This window comes from Salvelinus sp. IW2-2015, linkage group LG17 (genome assembly GCF_002910315.2).
Source record: "Salvelinus sp. IW2-2015 linkage group LG17, ASM291031v2, whole genome shotgun sequence".
Classification (NCBI taxonomy): domain Eukaryota; kingdom Metazoa; phylum Chordata; class Actinopteri; order Salmoniformes; family Salmonidae; genus Salvelinus; species Salvelinus sp. IW2-2015.
In genome coordinates this window covers 38,377,559-38,383,978 of record NC_036857.1, presented here as the reverse complement: position 1 = coordinate 38,383,978, position 6,420 = coordinate 38,377,559, and positions in this window count along the sequence as shown.

The window sequence follows — 6,420 nt, the reverse complement described above, 5'->3', positions numbered from 1 at the left end:
TGACCTTTTGATCTTTCTCTTTGATGCGAGGGGGCATGAAAGCAGGCGCCTGACGTATTTGAACAATGACTTGTAAATAATGCCTTCTATTCCGCAGTCAGGGGTCACCTGTTCACCAATTGACTTAGTGAATCATGCCTGTCTGTCCAGGAGGACAGCCCAATATAGACCTCATAAGGTCAAATAACAAACATAAAAAACAAACTAAGTGGATTGCTACATGGCTTGTTCATTTTTGTGTCTGTCTTGAGAAAGCAGTGTGGCACCGTGGTATACTATCCTGAGTGATAGGGGTGGATACAGCTCTGTGAAATTACCTCATGTTGGCCGAAGTCAGATGAACAAAGCACCAGAAAATCTGACACTCTCATATGGGTTCTTCAATAATAAGCCACATTTTAGTGACCTAGAGTACTTCAGGCTTTTCTTGAGAGATATGGCTAGGGCAAGCAGATGGTATTTCCTAACAGCACTGAGGGTAGTGTGATACCCAGCTGAGAGAGATGCTTTCGAACCACAATGTCATGCTGTGCTGCAACAGCTGATTTTGTTTTTTATATATATATATACACTACATGACCAGAGGTATGTGGACACCTGCTCGTCGAACATCTCATTCTAAAATCATGGGCATTAATATAAAGTTGGTCCCACCTTTGCTGCTATAACTGCCTCCACCCTTCTAGGAAGGCTTTCCACTATATCTTGTTACATTGCTGCGAGGCCTGGCTAACAGTCGGCGTTGCAATTCATCCCAAAGGTGTTCAGTGGAGTTGAGGTCAGGGCTCTGTGCAGGCCAGTCAAGTTCTTCCACACTGATTTCGGCAAACCATTTCTGTATGGACCTCGCGTTGTGCACTCGGGCATTTGTCATGCTGAAACAGGAAAGGGACTTCTCTAAACTGTTGCCACAAAATTGAAAGCACAAAATCGTCTAGAATGTCATTGCTATAGAGTTAAGATTTCCCTTCACTGGAACTAAGGGGCCTAGCCCGAACCAAGAAAAACTGCCCCAGACCATTATTTATCCTACACCAAACTTGCATGCATTGGGGCAGCATTGGGGCAGGTAGTGCTCTCCTGGCATCCGTCAAACTCAGATTCGTCTGTCGGACTGTCAGATGGTGAAGCGTGATTCATCACTCCGGAGAACGCGTTTCCACAGCTCCAGAGACCAATGGCGGCAAGCTTTACACCACTCTAGCCAACGCTTGGCATTGCACATAGTGCGGCTTCTTGACCATGGAAATCCATTTCATTAAACTTCCAATGAACAGTTATTGTGCTGACGTTGCTTCCAGAGGCAGTTTGGAACTCGGTAATGAGTGTTGCAATCAAGGACAGACTATTTTTACACGCCATGCGCTTCAGAACTCGGCGGTCCCATTCTGTGAGATTGTGTGGCCTACCACTTTGCAGCTGAGCCGTTGTTGCTCCTAGACGTTTCCACTTCACAATAACAGCACTTACAGTAGACCGGGGCAGCTCTAGCAGGGCAGAAATTTAACAAACTGACCTGTTGGAAAGGTAGCATCCTGTGACAGTGGCACGTTAAAAGTCCTTGAGCTCTTCAMTAAGGCCATTCTACTGCCAATGTTTGTATGGAGAACCCATGGCTGTTTGCTCAATTTATACACCTGTCAGCAACGGTTGTGGCTGAAATAGACGAATCCACTAATTTGAAGGGGTGTCCACATACTTTGTATACATATTCTACACTTGTAATCAGAAGTTTACACACACTTAGGTTGGAGTCATTAAAACTCGTTTTTCACTCCACAAATTTCTTGTTAACAAACTATAGTTTTGGCAAGTCGGTTAGGACATCTACTTTGTGCATGACACAAGTAATTTTTCCAACAATTGTTCACAGACAGATTATTTCACTTATAATTCACTGTATCACAATTCCAGTGGGTCAGAAGTTTACATACACTAAGTTGACTGTGCCTTTAAACAGCTTGGAAAATTCCAGAAAATGGTGTCATGGCTTTAGAAGCTTCTGATAGGCTAATTGACATCGTTTGAGTCAATTGGAAGTGTACCTGTGGATGTATTTCAAGGCCTACCTTCAAACTCAGTGCCTCTTTGCTTGACATCATGGGTAAATCAGCCAAAACCTCAGAAAAAAATTGTAGACCTCCACAAGTCTGGTTCATCCTTGGGAGTAATTTCCAAACGCCTGAAGGTACCACGTTCATCTGTACAAACAATAGTATGCAAGTATAAACACCATGGGACCACGCAGCCGTTATACCGCTCAGGAAGGAGACGTGTTCTGTCTCCTAGAGATGAACGTACTTTGGTGTGAAAAGTGCAAATCAATCCCAGAACAACAGCAAAGGACCTTGTGAAGATGCTGGAGGAAACGGGTACAAAAGTATATATGTCCACAGTAAAACGAGTCCTATATCGACATAACCTGAAAAGCCACTCAGCAAGGAAGAAGCCACTGCTCCAAAACCGCCATAAAAACGGCAGACTACGGTTTGCAACTGCACATGTGGACAAAGATCGTACTTTTTGTAGAAATGTCCTCTGGTCTGATGAAACTGTTTGGCCATAATGACCATCATTATGTTTGGAGGAAAAAGGGGGAGGCTTGCAAGTCGAAGAACACCATCCCAACCGTGAAGCACAGGGGTGGCAGCATCATCTTGTGGGGGTGCTTTGCTGCAGGAGGGACTGGTGCACTTCACAAAATAGATAGCATCATGAGGGAGGAAAATGATGTGGATATATTGAAGCAACATTTCAAGACATCAGTCAGGAAGTTAAAGCTTGGTTGCTATTGGGTCTTCCAAATGGACAATGACCCCAAGCATACTTCCAAAGTTGTGTCAAAATGGCTTAAGGACAACAAAGTCAAGGTATTGGAGTGGTCATCACAAATCCCTAACCTCAATCCTATAGAAAATGTGTGGGCAGAACTGAAAAAGCGTGTGCAAGCAAGGAGGTCTACAAACCTGACTCAGTTACACCAGCTCTCTCAGGAGGAAGGGGCCAAAATTCACCCAACTTATTGTGGGAAGCTTGTGGAAGGCTACCCGAAACGTTTGACCCAAGTTAAACAATTTAAAGGCAATGCTACCAAATACTAATTGAGTGTATGTAAACTTCTGACCCACTGAGAATGTGATAAATGAAATTAAAGCTGAAATAAATCATTCTCTCTACTATTATTCTGACATTTCACATTCTTAAAATAAAGTGGTGATCCTAACTGACCTAAGACAGGGAATTTTTACTGGGATTAAATGTCAGGAATTGTGAAAAACAGTAACAGTATATGTATGTGTTTATTTTTTATATATAAGTGACACAAAGTGACTAAATGTTTTGCAAACGCCATCCATTTATCTCTAGAGGGTAATTACGGTGTAATGTAGCCTTTTATATGATATTTGGTTAGTCCATATAAAATGCTTGCTTTTTTACTTCAATCATATAACCTTTTATTATGAGCAGTATATTTCTTCCAGCATAATCTGGACATAAAAAGTATTCGAGGAGCAATTACTTGTCAATTGGGTGTTCTAAGGACATCCTCTTGAAATCTGGGTGACACACACATCAAATGCTTTGAACTCTGCACAGGTGCTCCACAAAGCAAGAAAAACATACGGCAATTTGAGCTGAAAGGCAATTACACCAGAACAGCCCTTGTGTCGTGTGCCCACAGACTAAAAGACGGCTAACGTTGAGTGGTGAATCAAAAGGAATCAGAGGTCCTTCATTTGCATGTGAAATGGCTTCCTACAATGGGCTCCTATAATGACTACGCCAATATTTTTCCATGTTACACAGCATAAACCAGTGGCAGTTGAACAACCCAAGCCTTCCACTGGGCTTGATTTGGACTTGACATGGATCACTGCATCACTTCTGTCCATGCTTTTGAAGAAATTGTATCATTACAATTTCTGAAAGTCAATAAAATATCAACATGGTAATTGGCCATTTGCTGCGTTGTCTCAATGTCATAGTATTTGCATGTCATCTCATCAAGCAGTAGGGGTGACATTTTCCAACAGGTGCACCACTGTGCAGTACTCTATGAGCGTGGCCACAGCATGTCCAAAGTCCAGTCATGTCCCTACAAGAATCATGTTCAAAATGTCCTGAATACAGAACTGTCCAACAGAAATTCAATGGGAGGCTTCCATTCTCACTCTATTCATAGCTGCAGAACATGTCAATGAATACGGATGGATTCAGGGCTATTGAGGATTGCTCCATAGAGAAATTACCTGATTTCAAGTATAATGTATTTCCTTTGAACCTCTTGAACCCAGTTACATAGCTGCAATAATGTTATTTTTGCCTTAGATTACTTTCTTGGTAGTCTGCAACTTGCCCAAGACTAGAAAAAAGCTTTATATTCTTGAAATGTGGGAGCATTCTACAGTACCTGCTTTGATATGCAGGTAGCCTAGTGGTTAGAGCGTTGGGCCAGTAACTGAATGGTTGTGAAATCGAATCCCCGAGCTGACAAAGTACAAATCTGTCGTTCTGCCTCTGAACAAGGCAGTTAACCCACTGTTCCTAGGCCGTCATTGAAAATAAGAATTTGTTCTTAACTGACTTGTCTAGTTAAATAAAGGTAAAAAAAAAAATGAAGTATCTCCACTGACCAAGTACAAGAGGAACAGTCTGTGCTCTCATGGAATTAGTTATCTTTCCAATAAGATTGGTTTTGTACCTGATTGGCTGCGTCATTCACGAGACATGCAACATTTATTTGTATCCGGTAATGGCCTCCGGAGTCCTCTGGAGGTAGGCTAAATATCAAATTTGAGCCCTCTTTGCAATAATGTGACTTGTGCGTTCCTGACTTCAATTTAACTCTTTGTTTCATTTGAATGATATGGGGGTTGTACACTCAATGATTACTTTGAGGATTTAATTTGAACCAATCAATGGAATAGTCCCAGAAGGGCAAACTCTGCCCACCCGGCTGACCAAGGTCTGATCGACTAAACCTGTACTTACATCTAGATGCCACTAGAAGGCGGACTATACATTCACTAAAGCAGAGGCCTCAACCAACCTGTGATATACGACACCCAATGTCTAAATTGTCATCTGTAATCTGGTATTGACAGATGCTGTGTGTTATCAGATGGCCACAGATAGTATTGCGAGTTTAGTCAGGAGGCCTCCTGTCGTCACCTTCCATTTGTCTGATACAGTTGCTTTCCCCTAAGGCACACTGCATGTATTCCTCTTTGATCATCTACACATAATCTGGAAATAATTTTAACAGGGACAAATTAGTCCATTCATGGAACTAAGTGGGGACGGCTCAGTGGAATACGAGGTGACCAGAGGAGATTTGAGCGGTCTCTTTGAGGAATGTGTCTGTATAGTATTTGAACACGGTGTGATATACAGTAGCTAGGCTATGTAATGCCTGACCGTCATAACTGCTTTTGTGTAGTTCAAGAGTAGGCTTCAACTTTTTTTTCTGTTTAATGTTAGGTTGTTAACAGGCACAAATCTAAACATTATTCAACGGGGAAACACTCTGGTGTGTTTCGTTTTAAAATGCCACACTGGCTGTTGCGCAGCCTTCCGTTCAGTAGGCCTGATATTATTCAAGAGGTCTTGGATGAGGTTCCTGTCCTAGTAGCGCTAAATTAGTAGTGAGCTGTAGACAGAAGCTCTGAGGCATTTCCAGTCTGACTCAAAACTAAGAGGATCCTATACCAATACATAGTTGTATACCAGACTGCATTGGTACTGTATATTGGCTCTAAGCAAAGATCTATGATTAGTTTATTCCCCCTAAATCCTAACCTTAACAGTTCGAGCTGAGAATGCCAAACTGATCTTGGATCACAAAAGCACCCGTTGAATCTGCGCTATAGACGTACACTCCGTATACAAAACATTAAGAACACCTGCTCTTTCCATAGACTGACCAAGTGAATCCAGGTGAAAGCTGTGATCCTTTACTGATGCCACTTGTTCAACTCAACATTTGTTATTCATGTTTGGTACACTCTGTATATTGCCCCATAACACCTTTATTGCACAACATTTTGACCCGAGGCCTATCTTAGTCATCATGACAAACGTTTGATCTGATTGATACAACAAAGGAAAGAATATAACGTCTCACTGCCTTTCACCTTTTGATTCTTTATGCAGAGAGGTTTTCACTATTATGTTTGGTATACTCAATGTATATGTATGTGAATGGTGTATATAGACAGTATGGACAGTATATGAATAGAAAAGGTGTGTACAGTAGTAGTTATATAAGATGAGCCTTGACTAGAATACAGTATATACATATAAAGTCTGTAAAACAGTATAGAAACATTATTATAGTGTGCAGAAGTCTCTACGGTGCAGGGTAGAGTACCTGGTGGTAGCCGGTTAGTAACAGTCTCTAAGGTGTAGGGATAAGAGTAA